The sequence below is a fragment of the Panthera leo genome, chromosome F3, assembly GCF_018350215.1.
Source record: "Panthera leo isolate Ple1 chromosome F3, P.leo_Ple1_pat1.1, whole genome shotgun sequence".
NCBI classification, from domain to species: domain Eukaryota; kingdom Metazoa; phylum Chordata; class Mammalia; order Carnivora; family Felidae; genus Panthera; species Panthera leo.
In genome coordinates, this window is record NC_056696.1 from 40,079,468 (window position 1) to 40,090,538 (window position 11,071).

The window sequence follows — 11,071 nt, forward strand, 5'->3', positions numbered from 1 at the left end:
ACTTTCACCCTGGACTGAATCCTGGCTCTACACTCACCGGTTGAGCAGCCTTAGGCCAGATAGTGATTTCTAGAAGCCTCAGCTTCCGCATCTGTAACAAGGGGGCAATAATATCTATGTCGGGGGTTACTGTAGAGATAAAGGTAATGTGCCTTAGTCACGTGGCACCCAATAGGAATGGCATTACCGGAAGCTGGTATCGTCAGTAAGGCAGGGCAACCTTGGGAAGAGCTTCTAGAAGCTCTAAGGTCCCTGGATACGTCTGCAAAAGTCCCAAAACAGTGTGTGCCGTTCTCCAACATCGTGACTGGACACAGCGCTGATGCCCACCTCAAACAGCTTCCCACAGTCGCATCTGTCCTGATAGAAGCCCAGAAGGAAAAGTCTGTACCCAGGGCTTGATTTTTTTCTCAAGTCTTTGGAGGAACAGGGTAACCGAATTCACATAACTCTCTGCAGAAGCTGGATGTAGTTAGCGCGTGTCCTACTGCCTGTCAATTCACCCACCAAACGTCTTCTGAGCTCCTTCCAGGAAGCCTGCTCTGGGCTGGGGCTCAGCACAGGACAGCCACAACGGCTGTCCCCAGTGCGGCAGGCGAAAAGGACTGCGTGTGAGCAACAGTGCCCATTGCACACCTAGCACTTTCCTATGTGCCGGACCCGTCTCTAAGTGCGCTCTCATACAGCCCTGGGAGGGCAGCACTGACAGTAGCCTGGGTTACAGGTGAGGACGACAAGGCTCAGAGAGGTTAAGCCACTTGCCCAAAGTAACACAGCTGGTACAGGACAGAGTTGAGATTCACATCCAGGCATCTGGGCTCCTGAGTAAGCCCTGCTTACTGTCGTACTCATAAGGAGAAATATCACCAGAAAGGGAAAAGCAAAAGGAGTTGCGAGGAGAAGATAAAGACTCACGGCATGAGGTTAAGGAAAACGCACCATGAGACCATCTCAGGTTTGCTCCTGACTTCCCGGAACTGGGATGTGTGGACAGTAATGTCTACCTGGTCTATTTGGTGATCAAATGGGTAAGTTTGTAAAATCACTTTGTAAACTGTAAAGTTCCAGACAAGTGTAAAAGGATTGTAATCATTAGGTTTGCGATTGCCATTTTAAAAGAAGTGGCCGCTGGGGCGCCTGGGTGGCTCAGTCAGTTAAGCGTCCGACTCTTGATTTCGGCTCAGGTCATGATGCCAGCGTTGAGGGAGAGAGTCTAAAGCCGGCCTGTGCGCTGAAAGTTGAGGAGCCTGCTTGGGATTTTCTCTCTCTCTCCCTCTCTCTCTCTCTCTCTGTCTCTCCACCCCTCACCGCCCCCCCCCAAATAAATAAACGTTAAAAAAATAAAAATAAAAGACACGGCCACCAATCAGGTACCACCTCTCTATATATGCTGGAAGGGTGAGAGCTAAGGGGTCAGAAAGATTTCTCAAATATGCTTTCAAGCCTGCAATGAACTTTGGGAAAAACCCATTCTTGCATTCATCACCAAGGGACCCACTAGAGTGACCTTCAGAAACAGTGACTGCTCCTCAGGAGCCATTGAGAGCTTAGAATTCTGAGCACGGCTGGACCAGAGAACAACAGCTAACTTGTCCATGAGATTTCCTCCAGGTCAGCCACTGTTGTAAATGACACAGATACGTGTGCTTGCTTGCACACACACGCACACATACATACATATGGCCAGTGACTGAATCCTCACTACAAGGCAGGAACTGTTATTATCCTTATTTTGCAGATAGGAAACTGAAGCACAGAGAGGTCGAGTAACTTTCCTAAGGGCACACAGCTGATTAAATGTTAAACTTGGCATTTGAGAGAAACTGGCATTCGCCTTGGGACTGGCTAGGCATCATCATTCTGTCCAAGGAGGAGTCTTTTTTAACAGTCTAAGAGAATGAGGAAAAACTAAAATTCAAGAGAGAGAAAGACTGTTCTAGTCATTTCTCTTTCTACCCACACTCTCACCTCCCCCTGCCCCCTGCTGTCAGTTACACCCAAAACAGGGAGGAAAGAAGCCACAGCCTAGAAGCCAGGACATCTAAGACTCATCTGGATCCAAAGCTACCAGTAAGTGCTAATGTGATTCAGTGGGCAAATCTTACCAAGAGATGAAGCCGCTCCTTCCCTAGCCTTCAGGGAAACAGCTGAGGAGTCCAACAACCTCATGGTGGGGGGGAGGGTCGGGGGGGGGGGCGGGGGGAGGGTGGTGTTAGGGTCGCAGGAGGGCAGCTGGGGAATGAAAGGCCAAGGGAAGGGGCGCTCGCCAAAATTCTGTTGGGAGCCCAGTATATAACCAGATTCCTGGTTAAAAGAATACTGACTGCTTCCAAATGCAAGTTACCCTGATTCCCGTTCCGATCGTGGCCAGCACAGAGTAAGTGCTCAAGGGTGTTTCTGAAGCCATGCTAATTTCAGAGACAAGAACCGGGGAAGGAAAATCACCCTGTGGAGGCATGGTGAGCGCAAACCAGGCAATTGCGCAGAAGAGCTCTGACCGGGAGACTGGGAACCGAGCCCAGCTTCCCTTGATGGGGAACAGTCGGCTGCAGGCTGGGTATGTGGGCTGAGGGGGCGCCACCGAGGACGCCCCCCAGGGCTCTCCCGAGTCGCCCCCTCAGCCGTTAGTGTGGCTGTCTTCTCTCTGGGCCTCCTGCCGTGGGCCTAGCACCAACCTCAGGCAGAGAACTGGGCTTTGGAGCCCGTATCATTGCTGACTAGGGGAACAGAGGAAAAAGAGATTCTCACCCCCTTCGCCACAAAGAAAGTCACCCTTGGGGACGATGGGTATTTTCCTGGCTAAAAAATCCCTGAGGGCCGCAGAGCAAAAGTCTGAGGTTTCCTGAGGCCCCTCCCAATCACGGAATCAGAGAGTTTGTAGGTGGGAAGTGACTTCCTGCTTTAGGGCCCCGGGAACATGGCATCTCCTTGGTCTGCGATGACGGAGGGGAAGAGAGGTAATGTTGTTTGCGTTGGCGATGCTTCAGGCGTTGGACCTCACTGCCGTCAGAGTGTCCCTGTGAGGAAGTGTCCCACTCCACAAGGAGGAAGCCAGGGCCCGTGTGGCCAGATCAGACAGTGGCCCTGTCTTCTCACCTCCTCACCCCAGCCCCCTCTCCTGGTGGCTGAGGTCCTCACGCCTCCCTCCACGTCCAATCCCCGGGCTTCTCCGATCTGTCTCTCTCATTCACGCACTTAGCCACGTTTCAGACAGAATTCGTGCTCTCTGCATCTTGTCAAGACTTGGCATCCAACCAGGGACTCTGGGGCTGGCCAACCGTGGCTTGGGATCCTGGCTTTGACACTTCCCAGCTACAGCGGCGTGAGCCACCCTGTTGGATTTTCTCTTCTGTGGGTGGGGGGCGGCTGTGACACTCCCTCCCTAGGGTTACCGTGCGGTTGCAGGAGGTCACGGGCGCGAGCATCTTTTGTGCAAGCGCTCAGTCCACATCTCTGCAGCTGCTGCCGCTGGGGACGGCAGCTGGTGTCGGGCTCCCATCCCGCCCCACACAGACCCTCTAGAGGCACAGAGCCAGACTCATCCTCTAAAACATTATTTTGATTATGTTGCCCCCTCCTCCATAGGCGACTTACAGCTCTTTAAAGCGTATCCCCCCTTGCCTGGCACCAAAGGCCCTCAGCGGCATGCCGACCTCCTCCTTCTCCGACCTTCCCTCTCAGCACTTGGCCGAGTCAGCCCTCGCCTCCACTGTGACCCATTTCTCCACACCGGCCTCGGCCTTCTCCCCACGACGCCTCGGTCACTCCCCTCCTGGAGTGTCAGCCCCTGCCTTTCCACCCGTCCAAATTCAAGTCCTCTGGAGCCAGATGGAGTCTGTCCATGGCCATGGAGACCACCCTGCCCCCTCCTGTTCTATTCTTTCTCTCTCTCCCCTGAATCCTAGAGCCTTTGCATTGTTGTCCCTCATCAGACATCATCGGTTTGGGGACGCTCTCTCTAGGGCTGTCCTCTCGCCTGGCCGATGACCTGGCCACATGTTTGCGTCTTGCTCTCTCACGGAGAAAGGCGGGGCCGTGGCTGGTGCGCCTCAGCATCCCGCAGGGCTGGCGCTGCTCCTGATGCCCAGGAGGTGCCCCTGGTGGGTCCCTCAGGTGCTCTAAGGGTACAGGGGCGATTCAGCGGCCAAGCACACGCGGTCACACATGAGGGTGACCCACCCGGTCCACAGAACGCTGCGGTGATACAGGTGCTCATAAGCCACGTCTAGTTTCTCATGTCTGCGGTGACACAGCGATGCCGACATTCCGGGCCCGAGAAGACAAAACTTTTCCATCCAACCTGCTTCCTCTGGCAGCAGAATAAAAAAGCATAGGCGCCGAACGGGAGGAAATACGGTTTTAACAGGGACGGAATCTCGGCTCACTTCATGGGGACGGGGGCTGCAACTTAGCGGGCACCTACCATGTGCTGGCAACATATTTAATCCCCTCATGGTAACTTCTCTTCCCTGTGCTGCAGATGGAGAAACTGAGGCTCAGAGAGCTTCGGTGAGCTTCAGTGAGATCGTGTTTCTGGGAGATAGCAGGATTACAAACCCCACATGGAGATTTCTGTAGAACTTCCTCGGTGCTAGGTGCTGGTCTATGCGTTTCCACCGTTTGACCCTCACAGCAGTCCTACGGGGTAGATATTACTGGCCCACTTCCCAGGTGATGGGACTGAGGGGCAGATAAGCAAATGGCCTGTGGTCTCACAGCTACCAAGTGACAGAGCTGGGATTTGACCCAGACAGCCTGCTCTGGAGGTCACACCCGGAACCACCTCAAGCCTGCTCCCACATTCAAACACAGGACCAAGCTCTCCCCTGCACACCCCTTCACATTGTAGCTGCTTTCCAGGAGGGCTAAGCCCGGCTGATTCCCACCCAGAAAAGCCCTGCTTTAGTCTCCGGACACTGGCAGGCATCAGGCATTGGGCCAAACGCAGTGGCAGTGGACTGTCCCAAGATCAAGTCCACGGGAAAATTCCCAGTTGGTGGCAAAGCCTTCGGCCGCACAGCTAATCTCGCCTGCTCCCCTCAGAGATGGGTGCCATAACCCCAGCCAGCAGGTGGCTCGGCTCCGCTTTCCTTTCCTTTGGGTAGGAGAGCCATCGGGGGTGACTAAGCCCTGAGTAAACTGTTCCCAACCTCACTCCTCCGAGCCGGGTGGGGCCGTCACTATTTCAGGACAAAACTCAGACGCATCCCTCAGCCCCCACCTCTGCACAGTTACCTCCTCGGGCGGGGATCGCTCCTCCAGCACGGCGGCTGTCGCTCACAGCGATCTGTGTCTCGTGGGCCTTCAGGGGGACAGAGGGACCTCGGTGCTGCCCGTCTGTCCTGCAGCGCCTTCGGCAGCCTCTGGCCCGGCTTCCCTGCCACAGCACCAGGAGCCAGGTACACTTTCCTGATTAAGCTTCAAACGGCGGCGACACACCCAGAAGGGGAGGGAGGAGGGCGGTGGGGGGCGGGGGGGCTCCTCTGATCTGGGATCCACTCCCAAGGAGGAGAGAGGGCCACTCTCGGCCTCCTGTGATTGGCTGCCCCAAGTCCAAGCAAGACAAATGCGGCTCCGGCTGGAGCCAAGGGTGAGCCGGGATGCCGTCCCCCCAGGGTGCTGCCCACCTGAGGGCCAGCGGAGGGCCAGCACACCAGCCCAGCTGGCAGGGAAGCTCAGAGAGCCTCCAAGATGGAAGTGTGTGCGGCAGGAGGGACTCTCGAGCTTAGGAAATGCCTCTTGACTGTAGCTGGTGCAAAACCTGGGACGACACAAGGGGTCTCTTCTCATGGGGCCAGTCCTTATGGCTAGGGGAAGACAGCCCTGTCTCTGGAGTGACTTTATGGTACCAGTCTGGGTGCTGGGAGCTGATGTGGTCCCTGGGCCCTCCTGGGGAAGGATGAGGGATTAAGAGGGCTGTGGTGGCTCTCTAGGACACAGTTCCAGGGCGGGGCAGGACACGTACTCGCAAAGCTGGGCTGGGGGCTGCTGTGTGCCCGCTGGGGACTACGGGGCAGCAGAGGCCTATTCCACAAAACTGCCTGATGCCAGAGCTGGAGGGGCCCTTGGAGGCCACCCGGGCCACAGAAACTGCCCCCCCAGAGAGGGCAGGGTTTGTTCAAGACATGCAACCAGCTAGTTTAGCCTTCTGCAAAGCAAGACCTCCACTCTGGCAAAGCTTACTGACCTAGACAAGGTGGAAGCAAGGAGACCTGCATGCTGGCCTCTGCCTTGTCACCGTCCCCTTTGCGTTGAATACTGTTTCCTTTCAGAAAGAGCCTGGGGGGGCCCAAGGTACCCCTCTCGGCAGGAGGGGGAGACACTCCTTTCCCTCACATGGTTACAAACTGCACCACTGAGCACTTACTACCTGCCAGGCTCTGTTACACTCACACATGCCCATCGACCCCTTCCGACACCCTATGAGATAAGTTACTATTCCCGCTTCTCTGCCGAGGAAAGGAAGACGGATTAATTTGCCCAGATCCACACAGCTCGGAAGAGTCAGCGCTGGGATTAGGACGCAGGCAGACTGGCTCTGGGGCCTACACACCTGGCCTCTTCGCTACAGTGTCCTTTGGTCTGGGCCAGGTCCGGGGTTTCCGGGCGTGGGTCCACTTGGTGCCTGCTCTGGGCTCCCCCGGCTCCATCACACCAGCAGAAGCTAGAGAAGACCCTCTCTCGGTACTCGTTTACCCCCGTTCGGCCAGTGGGACACTGGCATCCAGAGAGATTAAGTAGTTTACAGATGTCAGTTCTGAAGGTACCTTAGATATCAACCACCTCCGGGGTCCCCAACCAGCGGCAGTAGCACCCAGCTTCTTGCAAAATTTCTGTCATTTCCGAGCACCGTTTGAACGGTTTTGCTACGATTTCCTTGGTATGTACTCACTTCCCTGCTTTTTACTCGTCCTTAGCACTCATTTCCCTTGAAATCATGAAGTTTATGTGCTGATGGTGGGTTTTTTTTTTCTAATACTCATTAAAATAATCATAGAACTACTAGAATAAAAAGTATTCTTCGGGGTACCCCCCCCTAAAATCACCACGCTCAGGTGAACCACACTTCGGGAAACAATGGGCTGGTGTAACGTCCTCACTCTCTACCTCGAGAACTTCAGGCTCAGTCAGGAGGCCTGCTGTTTGAGGTCAGGCAGCGAGTGACAGAGCCAGGACGGGACCAGGGCTCCCGACTCCCAGCCTGGAGCCTCACCCTCTGTGTCCACCCTGATGCAGTAATCAGAGAAGCCCGGTGCTGTCAGGGCCTGCCTGCCTCCAGCCTTGGCTCTGAGCTCAAGTCCATGGCTGGGGAGCAGGGAGATCGGGGGCTAAGGGAGTAGCTAAGGGCTAAGGGCCACCAACTAATCACCCCCAGGGGGCTCTGAGAAGAACTTCAACAAGAGAGGGATTTAGCTGAGGGGTCAGGGTTTCCTGGGGCCCTAGGGCCCCGATCGCACCAAGTAGGAATTCTCTGTTCAATCTATGCAACCTTAACCTGATGGGTAGGAGTTTATGCTGTAACAGTAATAACAGTGAAGTAAGAATAACCAGCACTAAGTGCTTATTTAGGTGCTAGGATTGTTCTAGGTGTTTTATACACGTTAATAATTTATTCCTTACAGCAACCCAATGAGGTAGGTAATTACTCCCCTCCCACAGTGAGGAAACAGGCATGGCTTCAAGATCTACTCAAAGTTGCCAAGCGAGTAAGGGGCAGAGTTCGCATTTGTACCAGGCTACTGGCTCAGGGTTCACGCTTTTAAGTGCCCCACTTGCTTTACTAAATGGAGGGCTGATCTTATGGGGAGATTTCGGTCCAGCCCCTCATAATGACAGCCATCACCAGATAAGCACTTAACCACGGGCTAGACCCCAGGCCAAGGTATCACTACAGATGAGGGGATTGGCTCAGAGGGGTGGAAGGGCTGTCCGAAGACGCTGGCTCTATTCATCCCAGCTTCTAGGCTCGAGCTCCACCCAGCCACCCACCCTGCTGGCTGCCTGGAGCCTGTGGAAGTTGCCTGCACTTGGAAAGCAGAGGCTCAGGAGGAGCTAGGAGGGAAAGACTCGGCCTTCTCCTCCACACCTGCAGTCATGTCTTAAACCCCTGCTTCCTCCTCAGCCCCCCAGGGCAAGTGGGTGGACAGTGGGAGCTGGTGAGAAGCCCGATCAGCTTCTGACAGTGCCTCCTGCCCCAGACGGCGGAACCTCAGAGGCAGCTTGGGAAGAGCCAAGTCCCTGGTAGCTACGCCTGTGCCCACCTAGGGGAGGGCCTGGGTGGAGGGCCCATCAATTCCTCCCTAGCGAGGGCCCCACCCAGTAACTCTGCCAATTTGTTCTGGGGCTAAATGTTGTGGTACAGGCAAAACATGGCCTCAAGGCCTAATAGGCCTTAATAAAGAACTCAAGACTTAGGAAATGGGGAGCCTTTATGGTTCTGAGGGAGGGAAGCAACAAGATCCCAAGAGAAATGAAGGCATGAAATGGGGAGCGGTGGTAGGGGTGGAGGAAGGGGACAGATTCCTGAACAGCTGACCCTTGAACAATAGGTGGCGGGGGGGGGGGGTTATGGGGGCTCACACCCTGCACAGTTGAAAATCCACATATAACTTTTGACTCCCCCAAAATTTAACTACCAATAGCCTACTGTTGATTTGAAGCCTTACTGATAACATGAACAGTCGATTAACACATATTTAGCATGTTATATGTAGTATATACTGTATTCTTACAATCAAGCTAGAGAAAAGAAACTGCTATTAAGAAAATCATAAGACAGAGAAAACACATTTACAATACTGCGCTGTAAAAAAATCCACACATAGGTGAACCCATGCAGTTCAAACTTATGCAAGAGTCAGCTCTGCTTGGTGGTCAAGTTGGTGGGACTTTTGAGTGAATGGGCACAGGAACTGCAGACAAAGGAAATATCAAGAATTGAGTGACCTCCAGGTTTCTAGCTTGAACGATAACGAATATAAAGGTCAGTTAAAGAGCTTAATCTTGGACGTGTGTATTTTGACAAGCTTGAGGCACCCTGTGGGAGAGTCCATCTGAGAGCTGGGTAGACAAGCCTGAAGCTCAAGGGTCGGGTCTGGGCTAGAGAGAGAGATTCTAGAGTTAATATCAGAAAATCACAAAGGAGAATAGACTTTCAGGAAGAGTACTTGGACATTAAACTTTAGATTGAGCCATGTAGGCTGGAAATGGAAGCCTGAGAAATGTCAATCTTTAGGAAGAAGTGAAGGGATGGTGAGAAGGGGCAAGGAGGACCGAAGATGCAAGGTCCCAGAAGCCAAGTGAAGAATTTCATGAAGGAAGAAGGATCAGGGCATCAAAGGTAGTGGGGGGGGGGGGGGGCGGGCAGGCAGAAAGGTAAGAACCAAGGCTATCCTCTGGGTCTGACAATTACGGTCATCAATGACCTTGCCTACAGAGGGCTCGGGGTGAAGGACTGAAAGGGAAGGTGGAGGGCATGGGGTCAGGTAGTAGACTCCATGGTGGTCAGAGGTGACATGGGGCCCGTGGAAATTTCTTTGGAGGGCAGGAGGACTGGACATGTTAATAGGCTGAGAAGGACCAGGAAATAGGGTGAGGTAGAGGTCCTTGGGAGAAGGGGATGGGTGGGTTGGCTTTGAACAGGAGGGACATGCTATCCCCAAGACCACAGCAAAGGGAGTAAGGTAAGTATGAAGAAAAAGTTTCAGATGGGAGTAAGGAAGTTGAGAGATCATACCTACTGGCCTTGATTTTCTTGAAGTAGCAAGGTAAGATTTTCTAGGGTAGGGAGAAAGGGAAATAAAAAAAAAAACTTTTCTCCACTAGGAAAGTTGCCTAGTGACCTCCACAAAGAGTGAGCCACAAGAAAGGACTAATGCCAAGGGATTAATGGCCCCCACAAAGGCAGAGAGGAGGTGGGGGGGGGGTGGTAACCATCAGCCCTCAGGGGCCCCACTCAGTCTCTCATAGGCAGAGCTGAACTGCCCAGGGAGGAACAGAGAAGACAGACTGGGTTGTAGATCCACACTTGGAATTTTGCTGGTGGAGTACGGTAGATGCAAGGAGACAAGGCAGAGTGGGTCTGAGTGAGAAATGCAGAGAGACCACCAGGAACTGTTCCGGCCTCACACCGTGGGGACCAATTCTAAGACCCTAGTCCCCAGGGCCAAACCCAGTGTCTTCCCGGTGGGCCTGAGCATTGCTGAACAGTGGATCTCGTGGGTTTGATAGGAGACACAGGATTCCCGAGCACGACACTAAAATTCATGGCGTACTACATGAGATGGGATAGAGTGTCACTTCCGATCTTTTCTGTAATTAACTGTAGGGATCATAATCCTGTTCCAGATGACTTGCAGAGCAGTAAACTCTCCCTCTGCTGGGCTCCCTGTTCTTTCATCGTTCATAGAAAGAGGAGATACACTCTGGAAGAGTTGCCTAAGAATCAATTTTGTGTGTGTGTAAGGTGAAGCATATCTAGATGTTTGGCTACTGGCTGAATCCTTATGTAAAGTGAACAGTCATCCTAATTTTTTATACTAATTTGTTTTTACACACTTGGCTTATTTATAGTTAGTGATAGTGGCTTGCTTCATTTTAAATCCTTAAAACTACCAACAACTAGCTGGATCATCTGTAGGATTTAACCAAGACTCCGAGAAACATGGTACTCGAGGTTTCTCCCAGGTGGTGTGGTTTGGTGGGGACCCAGCAGCGTTAGACACCAATTTCTGGATTGGTTATTCTAGATAAGTTAACACACGCACCTGCCCACCTTTGAAAAGACCCAGTTTTGCCTGCCTCTTGAAATAAGAGCAACCTCATTGTGGAAGAGTTACAATGCCCCCATCCCCCGGCCTTCCAAAGTAGCGGTGGCCCCAGCAGGTGCCAAGTATGTGCCAGGAAAAGGAAGAGGGCAGAACTGGGACCCATGCTCCTTCCTCCCCGTGGCATGCGTGTCTCCTGTCAACGCCATCACAAACTTTCATGCTGACTGAGCACATTTGCTCAGGATCCCGCAATCACTCCAGCCCCTTCTCCGCTGCATCTCTTGCTTGCTTCAAAGCCAACT